This window comes from Grus americana, chromosome 4, assembly GCF_028858705.1.
Source record: "Grus americana isolate bGruAme1 chromosome 4, bGruAme1.mat, whole genome shotgun sequence".
Taxonomy (NCBI): Eukaryota; Metazoa; Chordata; class Aves; order Gruiformes; family Gruidae; genus Grus; species Grus americana.
The window spans coordinates 12,233,468-12,256,131 of NC_072855.1; the positions used below are offsets into that span (position 1 = coordinate 12,233,468).

The 22,664-nt window shown below is 42.8% G+C and overlaps 1 protein-coding gene across 2 annotated transcripts in view; it reads left to right on the plus strand.

Moving 5' to 3' along the window:
• The first annotated feature begins 1,451 nt into the window (after positions 1-1,451).
• AFAP1 (actin filament associated protein 1) overlaps positions 1,452-22,664 on the plus strand; it is a 120,001-nt gene continuing 98,788 nt past the window's right edge. For both annotated transcript variants that reach the window (XM_054824061.1, XM_054824062.1), the window contains exon 1: positions 1,452-1,590. The gene's annotated coding sequence lies outside the window, so the exon portion shown is untranslated. The remainder of the gene's footprint in view (positions 1,591-22,664) is intronic.

The window sequence follows — 22,664 nt, forward strand, 5'->3', positions numbered from 1 at the left end:
TGAAAAAAAGGCAGGTAGGAGCAGGCTGCTGCTGTTGGAAGAGCTCATCCAGTAGGCAAGTCCTTCCCTGCCCATACCCAAAGGCACACAAGAAAGAGAACAGCTGGAAGTGAGATTTTAGGCTAAAAAATTTGTCCTTAAAAGGTTGGGCTGTGAATTTGGCACTCCTGGTTTAGGCTAGAGTTCTCATGCATATTCTAGCTGGTCATGCAGTGTAAATGCTGAATAAATAAAATTTTCTCTGGTTGAACCTGTTACTTTGGGTATCACCCTATTGGGATGACTGAGGATGATAAAACAGGACAGAAGACCACATTAAACCTGGCCAGATCAAACCAAATTTTCTTCACCAAAATTAAAGATGCTTAATGAGTTATATACTCTAAGATGCACAACAACATAAGCTATGAGCTCGTACAGAGTGATGAACTTGCATATAGCATGCTTCACAAATACTTCTTACAGAGAGCATTTGTGCATCCAACTGTTATAGTTTAATTATAAGAAAAGATGCTCTAAAACCCAGCTGGACTAAAGATGAAGAAATATTGTTGCCTTAATTGATGTTCTTCCATTAGTAGCATTCTTTTGTGGCCTCAGTTTTCCAGTTTCTTGGACAGAGAAGAAAATAAATATGTGAACTTGTCAAAATTGAAACATGTTTACTTGTCTGTATGCAAGTTTGCACTAGTTCAACCGGAATTTTTGTTAAAAACTGAAGCCTGCTTTAAGCTCTCAGAGGGCACTTCTAATCAGTATAAATTTTAATCAACACAAACTGTCTCACCTTGCACTCTTGATTTGAATGTGGCTTGTATCGAGCTAAATTAAGATGATAGAACCCAGTTTTAAATCGATGTTGGGTCTGTGCATGATTTTACACCATTTTAACAAAAGGGCTTAAATTGTGACACATGGCAACATGCTCGGTGTGCTCCAATTCCCCGCTTTGGGTTATTCCCCCACAGCTGAATGCCAGAGTGACACATCTCCTGGGCATAAATGGGAAGGGGATGGACCGCACCGAAGCTCCAGTTACTTGCAGTATTTCAGCATTTACTCGGGGAAGAAGCCTCCGATCCACCACCGATGCTTCACGCAGGGGCAGGAAGCCCACGTTTGAACCGCCAGCATCTGCCTCGCGTGGGGACACTTGGGCTCACCTGCCCCTGTCCGGATGGGGGGGGAAAGCTGCGCCGCCCGGAGCCCCCTGCCCGGGGGATGCCGCACACGCCTGCCCCATCCTCGGGGGCTGCCGCACCCCGACCCCTCCCGGAGGGGGCTACAAAGCCGCCCCACGCACACACCCCACACCCCCACACCCCCCCCGCCTTTGTTCCGCTCGCTCCGCCTCACCCCTGTCCCCTCCCCGCGGGGCGGGGGCTGGCAGCCCGGGGGCGGTGGGACGGGGCGGGCAGGAGGTGCCGGCGGGAGGTGCCGGCCCGCCCGGTCCCGCCTCTCCCCGCCCCCGGCGCGGCGCGGTGCTGGCTGCGCTCCGCGGCGCTGCGCTGCGCGGCCGGAGCTGCGCCCGCCCCCGGTGCTGCGCGGAGCCCGCTTTGTGCCGGCAGCCGCGGCAGGACGGCCGGAAAGGTAAGGACGGCTCCCGCGGCCCCCGCCGGCTCTCCCCGAGCTCCAGGCAGCATCTCTCTCACCGGAGCTCCGCGGGCGGGGAGGGAAAAGAGGAGGAAAAAGAGGGAGGGGAAGGGCTGGATTCAGAAAAGGGCTTTTTCTGCCGAGGCTCCGCTGCTGCTCCAGGCAGCCCCGTGCTAGGAAAGCTGTGGGCTTACTGGAAAAAAAGCCTAAACGAAAAAAAAAAAAAAAGGTTCGCTTGTTTTCTTGGCCGGGAGAAGCACATGGAAAAAGCTGTGAGGGAACCCGAGCATCAGGCGGCGGCAGCTCCGGCGGCTGCCGTCCCCCTCCGCCCCCCGCCGGGCCCCGGCATCGCTGCGCGGTGCGGCCCGTGCCCGGCCTCTGAAAGACCAAAAATCCGGCTGAGCTTCTGTGGGGTGAAACCCCTCTGTGTGCGATCCCGACACTCGCATCTCTTCCCGGGGAAGGGCAACAGCCTGGCAGCCGGGGGAGCCCGGGCTGCTGCTTCTTTGTACCGCTGAGCGTTTCATTATTTTCTGCTTGTAGGGTGGGAAGAGGTGGTCTCTCTCCAGACTTTGCCATTTGAACCCGTTTCATCATAGCGGAGAGATTGCATCATGTTACAGTCCTGGATTCAGTAAGGGCAAAGGCGAAAAGAACCATCCTTCCAGATCTGTCCCATTGGCTTCCCCATCCGACCCCCTCCTTTTTATTTCCTGTTTAACAGAGAGGTTAAAACTAAAAAGCAGCCTGCGATTGGTAGGCGACGGTTCAGTTCACAGCGACGTATTTTGATTTCTTCCACTGAGGGTTTTTTTGGGAACTCAATTTTAACTTTGTCGGTTCTGCGCGCGTTATGCGTCGGGGGGGGGGGGGGAGAAAAAACTTGCCAAAGATTTAGCCGGTAGGAAAATAATAGGCGGCAAAAGAGCCAGATAAAGAGCCAAAAGCAGATGTCGCTTTATGAACTACAAGCTCTGGAGTCAGAGGAGGTGAATGGATTCAGGCAGGCATCCCTCAGAAACCAAGGCGTTCGCTTGCCCAGAAAGGCAGCGTAGATGAATGAATGCACACTTCTGAACGGCGAGACAAGACAGATGTCAGGAACAGGGAAGTATTGAGCTAATCTCCCCTCTGGATCCTATACGATCAGTTTGATGCAAACACTTGGTGTGTCTGTGCCTGTTTTATTTATCATACCTTTGTGATGACTGATCTTTTCAGCTGAGATTTGACTAGAAAATAATACATTGCAAAGCCAGAAAGATCTAATTAATTATTGTGCTGCAGTCCAGGGCTTTCTAAGCCAACGGATTCTGCTGTTCTTTGTGCAGTTCTTTGTTTTGTTCCATAGGGGAAAAAAATGTCACGGCGTGGCTCGGTTCGGCTCTCGGAGGTATTTTCCATATCTGTAGTATCTCGCCCTCGCAGGTGCTCTGTCACTGCTTGCTCCCAGTGTTACAGGACCACTTTTTCCTTTTCTGAAAATAGCAGTATTATGAAGTTCTTTTTCTCTGCTTCTCCAGGAAGGGTCGGTGCAGGGGGACAAGGGAACAGCTTGGCAGCCAGATGGATCCATCCATCAGCGCTCTCCTATATGGGCACTTGGTGCCCTTCAGTCATCCCTTATGCCTCCTGGTGGTTTCCATAGGAAGAGCTGCACAATTACTTTCTCCTTTTGAACAATTCCTTTTTCCTTTTGGAACTGGGTGGAACAGGAGCGAATCCTGCATTAGAGCTGGAGGGAGAGCAGTCCTGTCTTTCTGTGGCTATAGGGCACCAGATGGGTTTAAGAAGAATTTAAAATGGATTCTGAAAAGAAGCATCTAATGTTTTCTTTGTGTCTGGCTACCCAGTGGTCACGGTGGCAAGCCTGTGCACAGAACAATGAGCACATACTCACTGCCTTTGGTAATATATGGCAATATATTTCCCAGGAAATTGTCAGCAAAATTCAAAGTGTTATGTGATGTTCCTGGGTCTCAGGTAGATTTTTAGATCAAGGGATTTAGAAGATATTTGGGGTTGAAGTTGCAGTGTTTCTTGAAGCAGTGGCAACAAGGAGGGGTAAAATGCAAAGACACAGGTCAGCCATTCACAATATTTTAAAATCTTATAACCTTAGTGGAGAGGTTTTTCATTTTCATCTCCTGACGCTCTCTTGCCGTGGTGCTCACTGCAGACTTCCTTGAGACATTGCCCCAGGACAAAGAGCCAGCGGTTCAGGGCTGGTTTATGCAATCTGGACTCGACTGATTTAATTTCCGGCCATTTTCAAAAGTTTCGTATCTGATACGTCCGTCAATGGGAGTATGGTATCCAGGAGCCCGTCTGGTTAACTGCATTGTTCAAAGCTGTGCTCTTTGTTTTGCAAGGAGGGGGCGAGGAGGAGGAATGGTTGGCTTTATATTCATTTGCAAGAGATCTCTTGCTGAAGTGGGAGGGTGGGATGCAAGGACTTGCACTTCCAAACTCACATAGTTTAGTTCACTCTATATTATTATGGTTTTAGTCACACTAAAGCCTACTGTGTCAACTTTTCGAAAAATTCGTGCATCACCTCCAGTTATGCAATTCAACTTGTTTTACATGTGAATGACACCCAGCTACTGGTATGACCCTGAATTTCCTCTGATTCATCAGTTTATTGACAAATACAGTGTTCCATCTGGCACAGGAACTGTCTGTCTGGGCTGGGCAGGTGAGTGTGTTACATACTCAGTAGATATTATTCCAGTATATATACATATCCAGTAGATATTAATAGATATAAATAATATAAAATGTTCTTAGGCTCCCAGTTCAACTCTTACACCCAAACCCAACAAAAAAAATAGAAAAATGGAAGTCAACCACAGCACAGACTTACTGTGAACTCTGAACCAGGACTGAAAAAACTAACTCTTGAATATACTCCTTCCTCTTCTATGTCTCGCAAGGTTATGTATTGAAATTTAGGAGGAATTAGCTTTTCTGCTATGAAGCATCCTAAGCTGGCCTTAGAGCAAATATAAGTTTTTAACATCATACCAGATGTCTTTTTGGGGAGTGTCTGTGTAAAGCAATACCAAGAATAGTCTGTCAACACTGTGAGCAGGTAGGAAAACATGTAGCTGCAATCGCGTGGGGGTGACCCCGCGTAAGGTGTGCAGGTGTTTGGACTGCACTCACCCATTTACATATACATTAAGGTCTTGTATTTGTATTGCATATGCAGCAGCACTGTAAAATACTATGTATAGCTAAATGGCTGTTACTATCTGATTAAAAGTTAACTCTTCACTTTCTGGGTCATGAAACACATGCTGATGCTAGTAATGTTAATGAATAGTATTGCAGGAACAAAATTGGGGTTTGTGCAAAGAGGAGATATCTCATAGCGCGTAACAAATGAACCTTTTGGGACACAAGCCCTATTTTCCAGAGATGTGGTAAGAAATTAAATCCTGAATGGCAGAACAATAGAGTTGTCTGCCGTCCGTTATCCCTACACCACCTTGACAGAAAGTCACTCATGATAGTCGGTGCATAGTAAGATTTGACTGCTGAGCACCCTTAACACATAGCAATGTCCAAACGAGCTGATGGTGATCACCTCTCTCAGAGTCACCCTGGGAGAATACGCTAGGCTGTGAAAAGGATGAATCAATATCAGTTGTATGTTTTTACCCCTATTCATCAAGAAATCTGGGAAAGAAACTCCTAAGAGGACTTTTTTTATAGGTTTGGTTTTGTACAGATACTGCTCCTTACGTGTAGTGGTATCTTAAAAGTTGGTGGTGTATGTTTGGCAGTAAAACAAGCAGAACTGCATAGGACTGTCGTCTTTAAATCTCTTTCCTAATCTGAAAAAGAAATAAACATTTAAAAAAAAAAATCAGTGCATTATTCCTTTCATGGTGACATAGTGGTGGGATATTTTGACTATCTGGGGGATTTCTGCTGCCAGCATCTCTCTGCCATCGTGTATTTTTGAGCTGAGTGCTAAAGGCTGTCTTTCTCTGGTACAGATGTTGGTAATGTCCTTATTGTGCCAAAATCTTTATGAGTACAAAATGCTGAATAAAAATATTTCCATCCATTAATAAGTGCCAGAAAAGAGTACACAAGTGGTTTCAAATTTAATCAGTAATGTAGCTGATGTCTCAAAGATAACAGCATTTTACCCCCAAGAAATACAGCACTTTGTGAATGTGAGGTAATCGCTATGAGTTGCACTAAATATATATTATTCATTAGGGGACTGTCATTATATCATGTTTGTGAATTCCCCAAAGTCTCTTATCACTGTCCTAATCACATCTAAACATTTATGGAAAACAAGCTTTTGGTATCCTACTTGACTGACTGATGTTCTGGCTCACGGAATTTATCCAGAGCTCATAGCCACTTTTAATGAGCACGCTTGCTTGGTTCATCTAAAGTGACGAACTTTGGGAAAGGAGCTTAATTCATGTATTCACATTATCATAGATAGCACTCCTTCACAGAGAATGTGTAGTGGTAGGTTATCTCAGTTTTGCAGAGAAGCAAATAGTAAAAGCTCTTTATTATGCCACTTTCAAGCTAAACTACTATGCACTGTCTTCAAATCTATGAAGTCTCAATAATTGGCCAGTCGCTGTGGGTGGATTTTTTTTGTCCATTAAAGTATGTTTAAGTATCTCTCTGAAACTTCTGTGGTCTCTCATCGGTTACACGTGCTTATGGCATTCCTGTTGCTCAAAACTGGAAGAGAAGGCAAGGTAAGGAGGGAATTTCCCTGTTATTAGCAATTAGCTGATCCAGAATTTATTTTGCTGTACCATTTCTTACCAGGAGCAGCTGCAAACAGAAAATTACAGCGTGACCTTCACAGCATTTCCTAGAGCAGTCATCAATCAGATCTGGCAGGAGCTTTATCGCATCTATCAGTGTGGCTCACCAGCCACATGCTGTCGAGTCTGGGGGGGAAAACAAACAAACAATGGGAGCTACTGTAGGTTTTGTTTAAAATAAAACAACCAGGACTGAGGTTTTCCCATCTGCGCCAGCTTTGTAGGCAGATTTAAATTTTTACCTTGTGCTGTTGGGCTGATTAAGAAAATATGATGATTGTAAAGCAGTGGAAGAGACTTCCACTAAGTCTCAATGGCATTGGGAAATCGTTCCCGAGCCGTTGCAGCTCCAGCCTTTTGCTGTATAGTGCCAATGGCAGCTGATCAGCTGCAACATCCCACTTTCAAGTATGCAAAACATTATTAACACCCTGCAAGTGTTTTGTTTGTTTGTTTTGTGTTTGGTTGGTTGGTTTTCCCTACTGACCTTGGTCTGGTTTTGAAGTTGTACTGAAATTTAAAACATCTTGTGTTTTTAGATTTTTTTTTTTCCACTGTTAGACCAAGTTCACTGCCTTTTTCAAATTCCTTTGTTTTCCTTTTCTTACCTGCTGCAGCAAGTACAACATTCTTGCCTTCCTTTCCAGGTCTCAGTACAGTAACAGGTTGTCACTTCATGCCTGGCTTCCTTGCAGCAAAGTCCTAGCTAACAGGTAGATGGGAGAGCAAAAAGCAACAGGGACAGACGGAATTGCTAGTGTGTAGTTCTAACTTCCTTCACGGGCATATGGTTGTGTGCATATGTGATACATACAGATATATATGTAGATGTATGTAGGTAGATAGTGTGTATATGTATCGGCAATATGTATTAGAGCTGCCTTTGTCACACAGGTTTTGAAAGGAAAATGGCTAATTGTTAATAAATATATATATTTACTGTTATACTATCAAGTAAAAGGTTAAGACCCTGAGCTTCCGACTAGTAATGCTAATGGCCAAGAGCAGGGTATGATCTATATTTTTTGTGGGTTTTAAGCAGCTAATTCTTGGCAGAAGCTACCTTGGTACCAGATTTGGACAAGGAAGCTTGAAATGCTGTAAGAAAGGTGCAATAGCAGGTGTGAGGAAAATGCTCATAAAACATGAAATATGTTTAGCAAAATGGTTACCTACTCTGTCAGGAAAAAGAAAATCACGTGAATTGGCTAGCTGGCTATGGAAAGAATGACTTCAGGGCTTTCCTCTGTGTGTGCCATGTCACTTTGACAGATTTTATGGCCCCAGCTGCTGAACTGGCACTAGGCAGGGCAGTGGCCGCAGCTCTCAGCCCCTGCCCTGGAGACCAGCAAACCTGAGTGGAGAGGAGCCTGTCCAGAACGATGCTGTGCATCATCCGTCTTCAAATACCGGGGCTCTCCCTGAGGATTTTGGCAGCCGAGGGGAAGCGTTTGACAGACAGACATCCTTGGGTGGTTTCAGACGGTGCTGTCAGCCAACGCACTGCTTGTCCTTGCTGTTGAGCCAGCTTCAGCTCCTGGGTCCCATCCTGGCATCTCTGCCCAAGCAGAGGATGGGGCGGGGAGAGGCTGAAACACTGGACCATGAGCTCCAGCAGCCAGGCACCAACAGCTGCTCTGCAGAGGGGTTTTAAGAGGCCAAAGCCATGAGTGGTCCCATTCCAGCAGGAGGATGAGGGGGAGAGGGGAAGCTGCCAGCGGGAACCGGCCTTGGGAGACGAGTCCTGGCTGTTGTTGGGGGGCTCCTGCTTGCTGAGCACGCAGCAAACCCCCTGGCTGCCTGCTGCTGGCGTAGACCGAACGAAAAGATACCGTTTCAGCCCTGCAAGCAGGGTGGGCCGCAATGAGGAAATGATAAAATGGCAGGAGTTGAAAATAAGCTAGATAACGTAAAAGGCAAAGCCGTTAGATAAGGAGAAGTAGGACTGCTGAGTGTCACCGGGGCAGCGGTGGCCGGGAGCTGAGCTGCAGAGGGGCCGCTCTTTGATGCTGTTCTGCCGCTGGAGCTTAGCCTAGATCAAACCGAAAGAAATTGCCCTTTGTGGAGAGTGGGATTTATTCGTGTAAGCCAAATCTGTGCTAGGGAATAGAGTGAAATACTTACTGGATATTGTCGCTGGCCGTAGGAGATAGAGACAGGGGAAAAAATACCTGAGAATGTCAGGAGCTAACCAATTTTCAACTGTGTTAACACACAACGTTATCAAAAAATACCCTTTGGAAAATGAAAAGATTCGCTTCTTGGAGGAGGGGAAAAAAGATGTTCAGGCTGAGGAGCTTCTGTGAGTACACAGAGCTCTTCTCCTCGCCTGATCCCTCTATCTGCACCATGTGTTTGCCATTTGGACCATGAAAAGCTGTGAGTCTCCTTGGATGGGGGATGATGGGTGGATGGTGGGTCCTGCGGGAAGAGCCAGGAGAGCTGAAAGGAGATAGAGACTAGGTCAGGCCACGGCATTTTGTTTCGAGCTTAACAGGAATGAAATCCACCCTGAAGAGTCTTGGGGAAAATTCTGGATGAGGGCCAGAGTGAATAATGCTGAGTGCAGATGGGTAGGATCCCACCTGGTTACAAAAACAATTCTATTTCCAAGGTTAGTTAGTTCTGCTGAAAAAAGGGATATTTAACAAGTAAGGTCTCATTTAAAAGAAAAAAAACCAACAAAACAGTTAGAGACCTTAAAAAAAAAAAACCAACCAACACCAAAAAACCTAAAAGTCTCTCACTTCAGAAATTAATGAAAACAAGCCCCCAAACATGCAGACAGCTGAAAGCACATACCAAAAACCTCAGATAAACAAAACAAGTGTCCTCTGGGGAAAGGAAGAGTTGTTCCCTCTCTGGGAAAGTTTGTCTGTCCCTCTGGCTTTTGAACTTTTCATCTTCTCTGGGACTTTTCTGCTGTCCTTGGTTCACTTTTTGCAGCTTCTTGGTCTGTCCTGCACTTCTTTCCCGGGAGCTCAAAGAAGTGTTTATGCAAGCGCTCAGCTTTAAATAAATGAATCATCTTATTTGGTGTCGGTGAGATTAGTGCTTTGGGTTGTGCGCGTGCTTGCGCTGCTCTGCTGAACGGGAGCCCCCACGGACAGGAGTCAGCTCAGGGGGTGTAAGTGTGCCCACCTCACATCAACCTTTCTGACCCCAAAAGGAGCCTTCCCACCGACCTCCACTGCTGCGGCTTGGGGCCACCGAGACACCTTGTGACAGCCACGTCCTGAGCCTGATCCTGGAGCTGATCTGGATCAAACTGTACCCAAGAAGCCAAAAAGACGCAACAGTTAATTTTAACCTGACTCAAGTCCCAATTAGGCTCTTGGTGACTGCTGTTCCCGTCTGTCTGTCTGCAATGACTTAGCCTCACAGCATCTCCACGCTGCAATTTCCCTCACATCCCTTTGGATCTTCTTTATTATTGTTTACAAAATGCCGAGTCTAGATTTTGCATATGTGGAAAATCTTGCTGAGAGCTGTCACCCCTCTGACCTCATCTTCTCCAGATCTCTCATTTTTTCTTCTCTTGCTTATGGTCCAACTATGTAACTTTTCAAAAGTAATTTGAGTGTTAAAAATAAGCTATACTGAAGGCTTCCCTGTAAACAGTAGCTCTCTGTACAACATCAGGGCAATTACAGGTATGTGCAGAAGGTCCATGCAACTGTCTCCCCTAAAGAAACAACTGAAATATTGATTAAATTACAAGGAAAGCAAAAGCCGTCTTGAAGAGTTATGATGTTTGGGGATTTTTAGACTTCTTCAACCCTTTTCAACTCCTTCAACTTCTTTTCCCTGCCACAGTAATATCTTTTTAAGCATTATGGGACTGGCTCTGCTGTACTTGCACTTGGGGATTCAATTCTGGTTTATGGTCAGTACATCTACAGGCTCCAAGATCTAAGTGTGAACTCAGATTGCCCTGAAGGTTATTGCACTTTATGAGAGCAAAGGGTGAAATCAGTCTTTGAGACTCGGGGTCATTTGGGCTAGGTTTCCTGACATACCAGCCCTTGCAAAAAACCAGCTGTTCTGGGGTTGTCATTCTGCCAGCTTTAAAGAAAAACAACCAAATCAAGAAAAAATACTCTGCCAAATAGGGATCAAACCTTAGCTTGGTTTGAGTGTGCTTTAAGTAGTCTCAGTCTTTGCATTTACACTAGTTAAGTTCTTCTTTCCCTTCAGGGAGGTGACTTGGAAGCAGTAGTTGTGAAAGAGTCCAGGTCTTTCCCCGTACATCACTGTAGGCAAGGGCTGCTTCCTACTGAGATCTAAGTGCTTTCCTCTGTGAGTCAGGATCCAGACAACCCAGAGCTAGATCTAAATGTAAATATCTGAAAGTAAAGATACATGAAATGAAGGTGCACAGCTTTCCTAGGTATGACTGCAGAGCTGTTCTTGGCCAGGAGGCATCCCCTGGATGGTCCAGTCACCTGGCTGAGCCAGGACCAAAGATGCCCAGAGACAACATAGCAGGAATGTTCCCTTGCTTGAGCTATATATATATATATGTATGAGCCAAAGAAGTGTGTGCCCTTCTAGTAAGTTGTCATCAGTGACTTACAGGGCACTTGGTACCCTAGAGCACCTCTTCACATGTTAATAACTCATGAAAAATTAATGGCTTCCAGTAGGAACTGGAAATGGCAGATGCTGAGGGTGCAGAGGGAAGGGGAGAACTGACTTCATCTCCCTGAATGCTTGACGAAAATGCGTAAGTTGTAAGAATTTTGGTACACTGGTCATCTGTCTCATCAGCCCTGCTAGTGCCTCAACACTTCCAAGATTTCAGTACAAAACCGTAATCCAACTTCAATTCAGTGAAGTACCTAGAAGGGAGAGAAGCGTGTAAGAATCCTATAGCATCTTTTCCCTTTTCTTTCTATAGTCACCCTCATTTTATAAGCTTTCATCTTAACTCCTGCAACTCAAATGACTTTAGGAATTCTCCTAATCTCTGGCATAAGCAAGCATTTATCTACTTTACCTGTGAAACAATTTTTGGAATAATGCTAGGTGTTATATCCATAAGACCATTTGTCACACCACTTTTGAACTGCAGTTTACGGGGGTTTGCCCACCTTCCCCTTCTGCCACAGAGTCTATGGAACAGACGTCTCACCTGCTGTTGTACAGCCGTGTACTCCTGGCGTGAGCAGCGTCACGTAGTGCTATACTGTTTGCTGTTACAATGACAGACTGCGCTCTTCTCCCAGCGAGCCAGTGGAGAAGGGCCGTGCAAGTTACCTCAGTGACGTGAGACGTGCTGCAACTCTCCGCACATACGCGCACTTTCCTTTGCATTCGCTAGGGTCAGCTATAGGGGGTCATGACCATCCCGGATCAGTTCACTTCGTTGCAGTAGTCTGCCAAAATAATCCTTCCCCTATTCAGTTCAGCTGCACCCAGTGCAATGAAGCAACTAAAAGTATGTGTGTAATTCTCGAAGGCTTTTGTGAGCTCTGGGAGGGGTGGAATGAAGCATGGCTCTGTGTGTACCTTAGCACTTCACAGGGTAGTTTGGCTACAGTCAATGATAAAAAAACATTTTTGCATAGTTCAGAAAGGCACAACATAATATTGGGCAACTGTACCTGTGTGCTGGTAGAGTCTGTCGAGGTGTAACTACATGAAAGCGGACACAGGGTTTTTCCTTGGATTGGAGAAGTCATTATTAATGGCATAATTCTCCAAAATTGTAATTATTGGACATTTTCTGAGGTAAGCCTATCTAGGAAAATGTTAAATTCCTTCTGTCATTGTTTCTTTTCTTAAAGTGAGAATTTCTTCCCAATGAGATTTTTGTAAGGAGGAAACAGATACTCCGCATTCACCAGTGGAACGTGTCCAAAGCAGAGGGGGAAAATGCCACTTCAAACTGTTAAGAACAGAATGATAAAAGCCACCTGGAAAAATAAATTGTTCAGTGGTTGCTGATTTCTCATGTAAAGCACATTTTCCTATGGACTTTTAAGTGATTATTTATGCTGTAGTAAACCAAATAGAGCATTTAATAATTTTATTCAAATTTTAATTTGGAGATACGATCAGAGTGATGACTCTTTCTTCCTGTGCTTAAGAAATATCATCTATGCCTACAATGACTTTTCCTCTGCTTGTAGGCAAGTGGATTTTTGTCATTGACTAATAAGAGGAAGATCAGGGACTTGGGACCCTAATAACAGGACTGCTGGGAAGTACTGAACACCAGCAGAGAGCCCTTTCAGTGAGAATTTTCATTGTCTGCTGCCATTATCTTGTTTTACATTCAGCTTGTCTGCTGGCTTGCGACTAGTAGTGAAAATTACTAGAATCCGGACTTCTGAGGATACCATTTTTTTCCTTTCTTTACCTGATGGCACCATGGAACTATGTCACTGAATTAAAACCCTGACGGTGGTAGACTGTGTGTCCTGGATGATTAAAAGCTTTGTCAGCATAAAGTTGCATGTTCTTTAATTTAAGGATCAGAGCGCTGCATCCCATCTGTTCCAAGTGTGAGAGCTAAGAAATGGCATTATTAAACTAGCTAAATGACTGTAAAATGCGTATTAAGACTTGCGAAGGAATTGATTTGGATAGGTTTGTATTGCCCTAGCTTCTTTGTCTTCCCAGAGGTTTTCTCCTACCTTCTTCACATGTACACCCATTTTCAGAATCTTTCAAGGCAGGAACTGTGTGTTCTGTTAGGTAAGAAATAAATAACGTGTCACCACTCTTTTGCTGTATCATTATTGCAGGATTTTTGCTAAGATACTTGTTAGGTCAGATTGCTATTAGTTCCCAGATTCAAATATTAACTTCTGAAGGGAAAATTTAAAATGGTGTATTGCTTGTGAGTGACAGCTGCTTTTCCAAACACATTTCCAAATGATCATCGATCGGCATCTACTCATACAGGGCACTCGACAGTGCAGGGTGAGCTCAATCTGACTGCACTGTCCAAAGATGACAATATTTCTGCTGGACTTGGAAAACATTAAACAGGTTTGTCTCCACAGTGAAATCACTGCATTTGTAAATATCCTACCCCATAGTAATCATATTCATTATTATTTATGTTTATGCTTGTTCTTAAGCAAAAGCTTGCCCCATGCTGGAGGGTTTTTGGGCTCGGCATACATTCATGACTGAATGGCAGCCTATCCTCTATCTAATTGGCTGCTATCCTTTTTTTTTTTTTTTTTGCCTTACCTTACTCTGTATTTCATCGAGTACCTGCATCTGTTGTGAACTTTCATGTGAGAGGAAAGTATGATGGAGTCAGTATCTTGACAAACTGCTTTAGAAGACAAATGGTGAGAAAGTCCTCCCTTGTAAGAAATGAGACCAAGGTGCTCCAGCATGGTGATTTTCAGAGTCTTGCCAATGGGAATTTGTTTGGGTCTGATTTCTTATCAAAAGACCATGGGCAGTAATTATGTAGGGGCTTTCATTTCAGTTTATTTTCAGTCACTATCCTTCAGGGACAGAATGCAACCCAACATGTGCAACCAAAGGCAAAGTGAAGCAGAGGGCAACCAACTTGGTCATTGATCGAAGAGGAGAATGATTTCCAATAGTAACAAGATTTGTGAAATAAATGCATCAATGCTTGTGTGCATCAGGTGTAGAAGAGTAGTAATGGGATACAGAAAAGTAGTGGTGGCATATATAACTGCATTATTCAGTGAATCTATGATTCTATGATTCAAATCTGTTATGTTTTTCACACCAGAGTTTTGAGGCTGGGAGAACCCGTGATGAAGCTGTGACAGAAGGATGGCATGGAAGCTGAAGTTAGAGTGAAATGAGAATGCATTTTTATGAAGTAATGTTATATTTACTGATCTTGAAGATTAGCATTTGGCAATGTGCTTTCTAACTGAGGAGAAACTGTTTTAATCTGTTCACTTCTAAATTAGGACTCAACTACTGGTACTTGCAAGGCACTAAGAAAAGCACTCACTTGGCCCATCTGTACTGAAAAAATGAGAATATGAAGCTAAGTGTGATCATGTGCTCACAAGTCCTGCCCATCCCTGGTGCTTGTGACAGCAGCCTCATGTGCATGCGGAGTGAGTCAGAGACCAAGCAGACTCTGTGTGAGCTCCGCTGTGGCTCCCTATGGTGCCAGTTAATGTGTACTTCTGAAAATGTAAGTCTAGGTATTTCTCTTACATTCTCAGTAAAACTGGTTGAGCACAGATCAGAGATGGCATAAAAACGATAAGTAATAATAGCACTATTAAATATGCATGTGAAAATAACACGTCTAGATTTAAACAACTTTTTATTGTATTTAAATAGCTTTACTGTAATGAGAAGGCTCTTTTTCATTGTCGGTTCAGTAAACATGAGTCATATTTTCAAATTAAATGCACGTGAAAGCTGATAGGCACTTAGAGCGGGATACCTCCTGCCAGACTCGAGCCACACACAAGAGAGCAGGTCTATAGCTGAGCTCGTTCCCTGTAGACTTCCTTTACAATCAGGGGATAGAAATCTGCTTCTCTAGGATGCAATTAACCTGATCTGTTCTAGATGTCTATTTTAGGAAGCCTAAATTTCTCCATTGACTTTGCATCGAACCTAGGGCAACTAGCTCAGCTACAGATGTCTACATTGTAAGCATTTGCATTTACTCAGAGGAATGTCACCTCCAAAGCTCACTTCCAGCCGTATGAAATGAGTAATTTTTCTGAAGTAAAAGAATTTATTCAGGAGGTTTAAAACAAGATGATCATTCTTTGGATTTGCATAGATAGATGCATTATTTGTACTCCTACTTTAGGTTTACTCAGTTCTTACAAAAAAGTCTGCCACAACATGTTTGTGTGGCTACTTCAATGCTTTGAAAGCTCAAGGGACTCAGTGAAAACATCTTTGAATAGAGCCTGGAAATGCAGGAATGATGACCGAGGGAGAGATTCTTGGAAAATTAGTTTTATGATATAAAATTGTTAGCTGTGTATTTCTGAGAATTTCTGTACAATATTAGTTCTCTCTTTTATGAGAAATTTGCCATATTGGTCTCATACAAGGTCAATTGTATAGCAAATGTTGGTTTATTCAGCTCTGAGATTTTTATTTAGACTGCAGTGCTGAGTGCCTCACTAGTTAAGATGTCTTGCATTTGGGTGACTGTGGTTCTTAATCTTAAATAGACACCAAAAATAATTAGTTTTATTACCACTGTTTAAAAAAAAAAAAGTGTCGTTAAATCACAGGAAAACATGTTCTGAAGACAGAAAAAGTGAGAAGGAAGCTGGTTGTGTAGTGCCTTGGGAGTCATCACTTGGAGGTACATGGGAAACTACAGCTAGAATTAGGGAAAATTTTGTTGCTTGTGTCCTTAGAAAAAGTGCACGTTAGAGGCCATAATTTTTGGGAAGAGGAAGCATCTGGGTTTAACCAATAATTTACTAATCCATTTAAACATGAATCCTACATCTGACTAATGTTAGAGATTTGGGATTTTGAAAGGAAGGCCAGGGAGAACCAGTGACTTGAATTTATTGCCAAAATGTAATTTTTTTATAAGTATACTTCAGATTTAGACAGGAAGTATAGATATAGATAATTGAGAAATACGGCTTTCTGTAGCAGAAATCCATACAGAAAGTATTGTATTGCAAGCTGATCTCCTTAAAGGCTGGGTTTTAACCAAACTTTTATTTGTTTTGTTTTTTATTATATGCTACATTATATTACATATTAAATACATTATATATATCTGTCATTCTCAGGTAGTTTAGTAGAGCAATCATTTCCACAGAATTTAGTGAGGAGATTTATGTAGAGATGGCTGGAAACTGTAAACATGCAACAGTACTCAAATGACTCCAGTAGGAAGGGAACACCTATAAAAATAGGGTTTTGCCCATGAGACCCAATCAAGCAAAGTTCTTTACACATGTGTGTGTTTGCATCGAAGCCAATGGGAAAATTCAGAGACTTAAATATGCCTATTAACGCACCAGAAGGTCAAATAAAACTGCAGACATGGAAGATGCAGAGCGCCTTGTGAAGCTGCTTCGTCCTGGGGTTAACCTCACCCATCAGGCAGACAGTGTACGTAACCCGTGATCTGTATTTCTTTTCCTGTTGACATGTGTTTACTGGTATCAGCCTTTGTCTGACTTTTTGTTGCTGTTTAAGTCTTAAAAATAGTTCAAAGACTTAAAAATACTTTAAGCTGGTTTTATAAAGAATGTAGTTCTTCATTACTGCTTCAGGCTGAATAATTGCTATCTGGCTACATCTTGCCTAAATTACCTGTTGTAGGTGACCTCCCAGAAGGATTCGTTATTGAATTATTCGTTTTGAAACGTGATGATTATTGCTGTATTGTTTTACCTAAATAATTTTTGTTGAAAGAAAGAGGTAGGTTAAATATTATTAAGAGCTGGAGAGGTAGAGCATTTATTAGAAAGCGCTATTCATAAACACATCACATTCACTCAAGTGCAGACCACCACATGGTTGCTGTTTAGTTTAGGCAAGCGTGCACTTACATGTTCTTTACAAGGGCTTATGATATGCTGAGCAGCTGGAGTTTATGTTAACATTCTGTATTAACCACAGAAGCAAGATAGGAGCTAAATGAGGGCATCAAACCTTGGAAGATGCTTCAATGCTTTCCCTAAAACTGTATCCAGATCCCCAGCAAAACACCACCAGTTGCTACAGATGTTGGCAGAAGACAGCTGTAGTAAATATTCACACAACCCTTCTTACCTTACTATCCAGAGAACTGCTGATATCTCTTACAGATAAAGATTTTAGATGCTACAAAATTTAAAGGACTGGGCAGGGATTAAGAATTTAAGTGCAAGGAACAACCTTCTGGAGATGCCTCCCTTTCACTATTGACCTTGATTTGGAAGAAACTGGTTTGTACCTGCAGCCATATAGTATACAGGTGCTTATACCTCTTCACCTCCTGAGGATATTAATAAATAGGATTTCTTGACTTAAAACTTATTTGAAACTAGTCTTCTCCCCTGAGGAGTAGTGAGGTCTGACCTAGTAATCTAGTAAAGTATATTGCAAGTGTAATTCTGGAATAAAACCATATACTGTTCAACAAGCCTGTATCAAGAGAGCACAGACTCTCAGTTTCAAAAGGGTGGATGCATTTAATTTTTTTTTTCTTCAAGCAGCCTCATTTGCTGACCACAAAAATATTTGGGGGAGAATTGGCCAAGGCTTCTTATTAGATGCCTGGCTGGTGCCCATCATTCCTGCCCCTTCTGTTGCTATTCCACTATCAATGTCCTATGGAATATGTACGTGTGTGTACATATATAACGATATATACTCCAGGGGCTCCTCTTGGGTCACTGAAGGATGGCTGAGAGAAGCCATGCTGTGAAATGCCTCTCGAATCTTGTGTCTGCTCTTGGACTGCGCTGTCTCATCCCTGGCACTGAGGTTCCTTAGTAACATATATCCCCTGGGGCTTTGCAGTGGGCCTGACTCTTTTCCTCTTAATTTAGGCAAGCTTTCTCACTTTTCATGAGTCTGTGATGGAACGGTGGGATTTTGCTGGAGAAACACTTAAGTGAAGTAAGCTAGTGCTTCCAGCTGATGAGTTGTTTTAGCTTGAGCTGTGGGATAGGAAAGGCACAGTTACTTAAACTGTGTTAAGAACAGCTGGTCTTATGTATGAATGTATGCGTGTGTAGTCTCTTGCATTAATGCCTCTGCACACATCTATACTGTGTAACAGACATCCATAGATGAGCAACTAGAAATACAATATTGTACATAACCTCTTGCAGTGGAATTCTGACTGCCTTCAGGAGAGATTTCTTCCTGTCATTTCAGATAGATACATTTCCATTTTCTCATATACTGGAAGCGCCAAAGCTTTCCACCTTTCCGTACTCTATCCTTAAAGGGTATAGTTTCTTTTTGTTTGGTTGGTTTTTTTTTCTTTTCCTTTTTTATTTTATTTTGTTTACTGCATTAATTTTCTGTGCTGCTTGTGGATTCCAAAACCTTGCCAGGAGGTACTTTAAAAATGCTGACTTCTGTTGGTTGTAACATGTCAGTGCAAATCAAAATATGTGTCAGCTTTTTTCCTAATAAATAGTTTTATTAAATTCATCTTAACGGTGTAAGAATATGTATGTGTTTATTGTTATTACTGCTTTGTAAGGGTTGAGTAATATGTTTGAAGCATACTTCTTGAAAAAAGAATGTTGAAGGAACTACATTTAACTTGATTTCATCTGGAGAACAATATCCTGAGAGTTAAAATACATCAAAAAATTAAATAAGTCTCCTTGAAACGAAAGACGTGAATAACTGTGTGCATTCTTCCATTATGACATTTGCTTATCCAGTTTCAGTCTCTTCTGTTTAATTATCAGGTAGAAGCACCAAGTAAAAAGAATAAAAAGTAAAGGGTAGGTGTGGTCCCCACTGGTTTATTATTTTTGGGAAAAAAAAAAAAGTCTCTACTGATGTTTTATTCTGATGTTTTATTTGTTGACCTTAAGACAAATTTCAGAAGGGAAAATAAACAATGTCCCTAATGTAAAACACAAAACACTACCGGGCTGTTTAATTCTCACAGGAATATTTAGAATTAACTTTACTACTCTTTGCATGGTTGCTTTGTAGTCTTTAAAAGCACAGAGCTGCATTGTTATCAGAGCAGCTAATGCTTTCCACAGAGATGCAGGATAACACCCCTGCTAGGAATGCGCTGCCCCAGGGAGGAGAAAGCTAAATGTGAGCCTACTTGCAGCTATTGCTTTCATTTGAAAATAATTATAACATTCAGGCTATTGGTGACGTCGCCTCCAGTAATTTCAGCAGTTTAGAGTGCCTGAGTGTGTTTCACATATAATACACACAAGTATTTTGCATATGTGTTTAATAAATACCATTTTTTACCTTCAAGTGTTTGCTTTGTCCGAGTCATGCGTGCTCCAAGAAGCTGAGTACACTGCATAATAAAAACGTCCTTATTCTTGCTTCCAGATAGCTACTGAGTCCTACGCATAAACACATGAAACCCCACAGGAATAGGGGCTCTTCTCTGAGGAGCTCAGGGTGCGCTGCAGCTTTGCTGCCGTACCCCGAGTGCCTGACCCAGGGGACCGAGATGTTTTCTCCCACCACTCGCCTCCCGATAGCTGTCGTGCTTCCACCCACAGCAACGTGAGCAAGGTCACGTATGTACACGTATACTTGTGTGTGTGCATATATACACATTTACACCGGAGACTGATGTTCCACAATAGCTTTAAATCTAAGCGTAGGCTCCAACTCTAAATGTAGGATCCAGCTCATCCTTCCTTGCTCTTGCCCTGCCTGGGCATCAGCAGAAGCTCCTGCAGGCACGCAGTGAGCTGGCTCTGCGCGCTCCTCTGCCTCACCCCATGGCCCAGAAGCTAATGTTGGCCCAGAAATGCTAATGTTGGCCCAAAGGAAGGCGTGAAAATGAAGGATCAGAGATGAGATCAGCCCTTCAGCAGCCGCCCAAACATGGGTTAACTGAAAGTTTTCGCAAAAGCACAGCTTGCAGGAAAGGCAGGGAGGAAAAAAAGCAGAAATAACCACGTAATTTGACATACGAACGTATTTGCACACTTGTACGTGCGTCTTTCACTTGTACAAACTGCGTTGAATGTCATCTCAGTATCCCAGAAAGTGACTCTCCAGTTACTGTTTTCTCAGAGCGCTGGTAACTCATTTTAAGGAGAACATCCAGGCTGGCCCAAGGATTGCAAGTTCTCTAATTAGGAAATAGTTAAGCTGAAAGCACCCTGTGAGGATCTTGGAAGGGTAGGAGGAAAGTGGAGAGAGCATCAGCAGAAGTTTTTTATTTCTGTTCAATTGTACATGCCATCTTCTCACAGAGTGTATTATTTGTCTGATGCTAATGTGAAAAGAAGTAGATTAATACATTTTGAATTTAAACTCTTAGCAATGTCAAAATTACCTTTTTCTAATTTTTCTGAGTATTACTTGGATGATACGTTACAGCTAATGTCTAAATAACTGCTACTCCTTGACAAGCATCAGACAGATTCCTTAAGAGCTTGATTTTTTCCTACTTAAACAGCACTCGGCATGATTAGATCTAAATCATTAATGAGAAACACTTATTTCCTGTGAAAATTATATCATGTGATAAACTAACAAGAAAGAAGAGGAGGGTCTTAGAAGAAGATCAGTTACTTGAAGCTCTGCACAGGCTTCTTGACTGGTAAGCCTTTCAAACCCTACTTGATAAAGAGCTGTGGCGTACCCTTCATGCCTGACTGAAGATAATACTACCCGTGCATGGTCGAACTACTTGGGATTCAGCTGCTGAACTGCTGTGGCATTTAAATACTAACCAGAATTAGGGATCTTTTGCCTTAACGTGACTCTCTCAGCCACAGTAGCTCACCAGCTGAAATAGTACCGGTGCAGCTTCCATGCGTGGGGAGGAGGGAGAGCAATATCCCTGGCCACTGTGCCAAGGTATGTCCAAGCCGTAAGAGATGCGTGTCATTCTTTTGGGATGCGCTGATTTTGGAGGGCCTTTAAAGAGTCTCATCCTGTAAATATTCTGCCTCTTTTTTCCTCCTGCCTGAACTTTTGTAACAATTCAGGACAGACAGAAAGGAGCCTATAACCTCCACTCCGTAATTAGGCTTTGTCATGCATCTGCTTTTTTGCAACCTACTAATGTGTCATATTAGCAAAGCAATGTTTCCTCATAATGACTTTTTTACCATGAAAGGGTAGGGTCAGCTGGGTTGTGTATATATTGTCACTGTTAATACTTCAGACAGACACAGGCTGTTTCTCTGATTAAAATGATGTGCAGTAATATCAGGAGGTGATAGATAATGTCATGTTCTTTCCCCCAGCGCTGACACTGTTACTAAAACATTGCTTAGGCAGAAAAACAGCAAGTCCAGGCTGAAGGCTGTTCCTGGACTCCTGAGCACCTCATTTGTTTCATCCATTTGCAATCCTTCTTCTTTCCATCATTCTGTTTCTCATAAAACTGACTTTTATAACATGGAGGAGGAGTTAGCAGGTCTTCTATAAAATCTTGGCATGTGGAAAGGGCGCTCTCAACCTAGAGCAAAGCAGTTTCTTCAGACAGCTACCAGCTGGGATGTTTACAGCTCTTCTGTTGTCTTGTCTCATGCCCAGATGATAAAAAGATTTATTATTCTAGGCAGTCATGGTGAGTTTTCCTCAGTTGTTTTTCATCTTCAGTATGATGAATTTGGTGATGAAACCCTGAAGACTTTTTTTATGTTCCTTATGCAGAGGCTGAAGGCCACTGTCATTATATAATGTCATCCCTGCCCCTCCTCTCCATGTTTTAAGTAATAGAAACAGTTTAAGGTAAAAGAAAGTGTTGCATTACCTATAGCAAGAATAAAACAGCTGTGTGCTCTGCAAGATGTGTAGATGTGACCGCCACATCTTGGCCAAGTCTGAAGGACTGATGTCATGCCGTTGCCAGAAAAACAAGGAAACATTTTACTGGGAGTGTTGTCTGGAAGAGATGTGAAATAATCTCCTGGGACCAAATAACCTTGGGAAAGCCTCAGCTGGAGCAGTGTGTCATGTGGGGTGCTGTACATGAGGGATAATGTGGGCCATGGGAGACAGTTCAGAAGAAAGCAACAGGAGTAATCAGAGCGCTGAAAAAGGCAGCCTGCAAAAGACTGGGGTTGAGGTTTCAGTTGTTCAGCAGAGAGAAAACTGAGGAGAGACATGATAATATAGTCTTCAAATATGTTAAGGCTGCTACAAAGAGAAAGGAAATATGTTTCCCATGTCTTCTGTGGACAGAACCAGAAAAAATGGGCTTGAACGTCAGCAAAGGACATTGATAGTACATATTAGAAACACTGTTTGTTAATAACGGTTGAAGGTTGGACTTGATCACGCCCAGAGGTGAAAGGTTGGACTGACTTGGAATGACATAGGTATAGCTGATCTCACCTTGGATGAAAATGATGAACAACATCACTCCCTTGCTGTTTCCTTCAGACATGTTCTTTGATTGAAGAAGACCTGTTTATGGTGTGTGAATTCTCATATTTTTCTAACCCTCTCCCACCCAAAAGATGCATTTTTCTTCTGTTTCTTTAGTAATGGCTTTCCTCAGGCTAATGTTTAATGATGTCTAAACAAAGTAAACGTAAACACAGTAAAGAATATTTTTCATGAGGGTAGCTTGAATTTCCTGGCTGCTCTCTTCGGACGATGACCCGACACTTCCTGTTTCTCCAT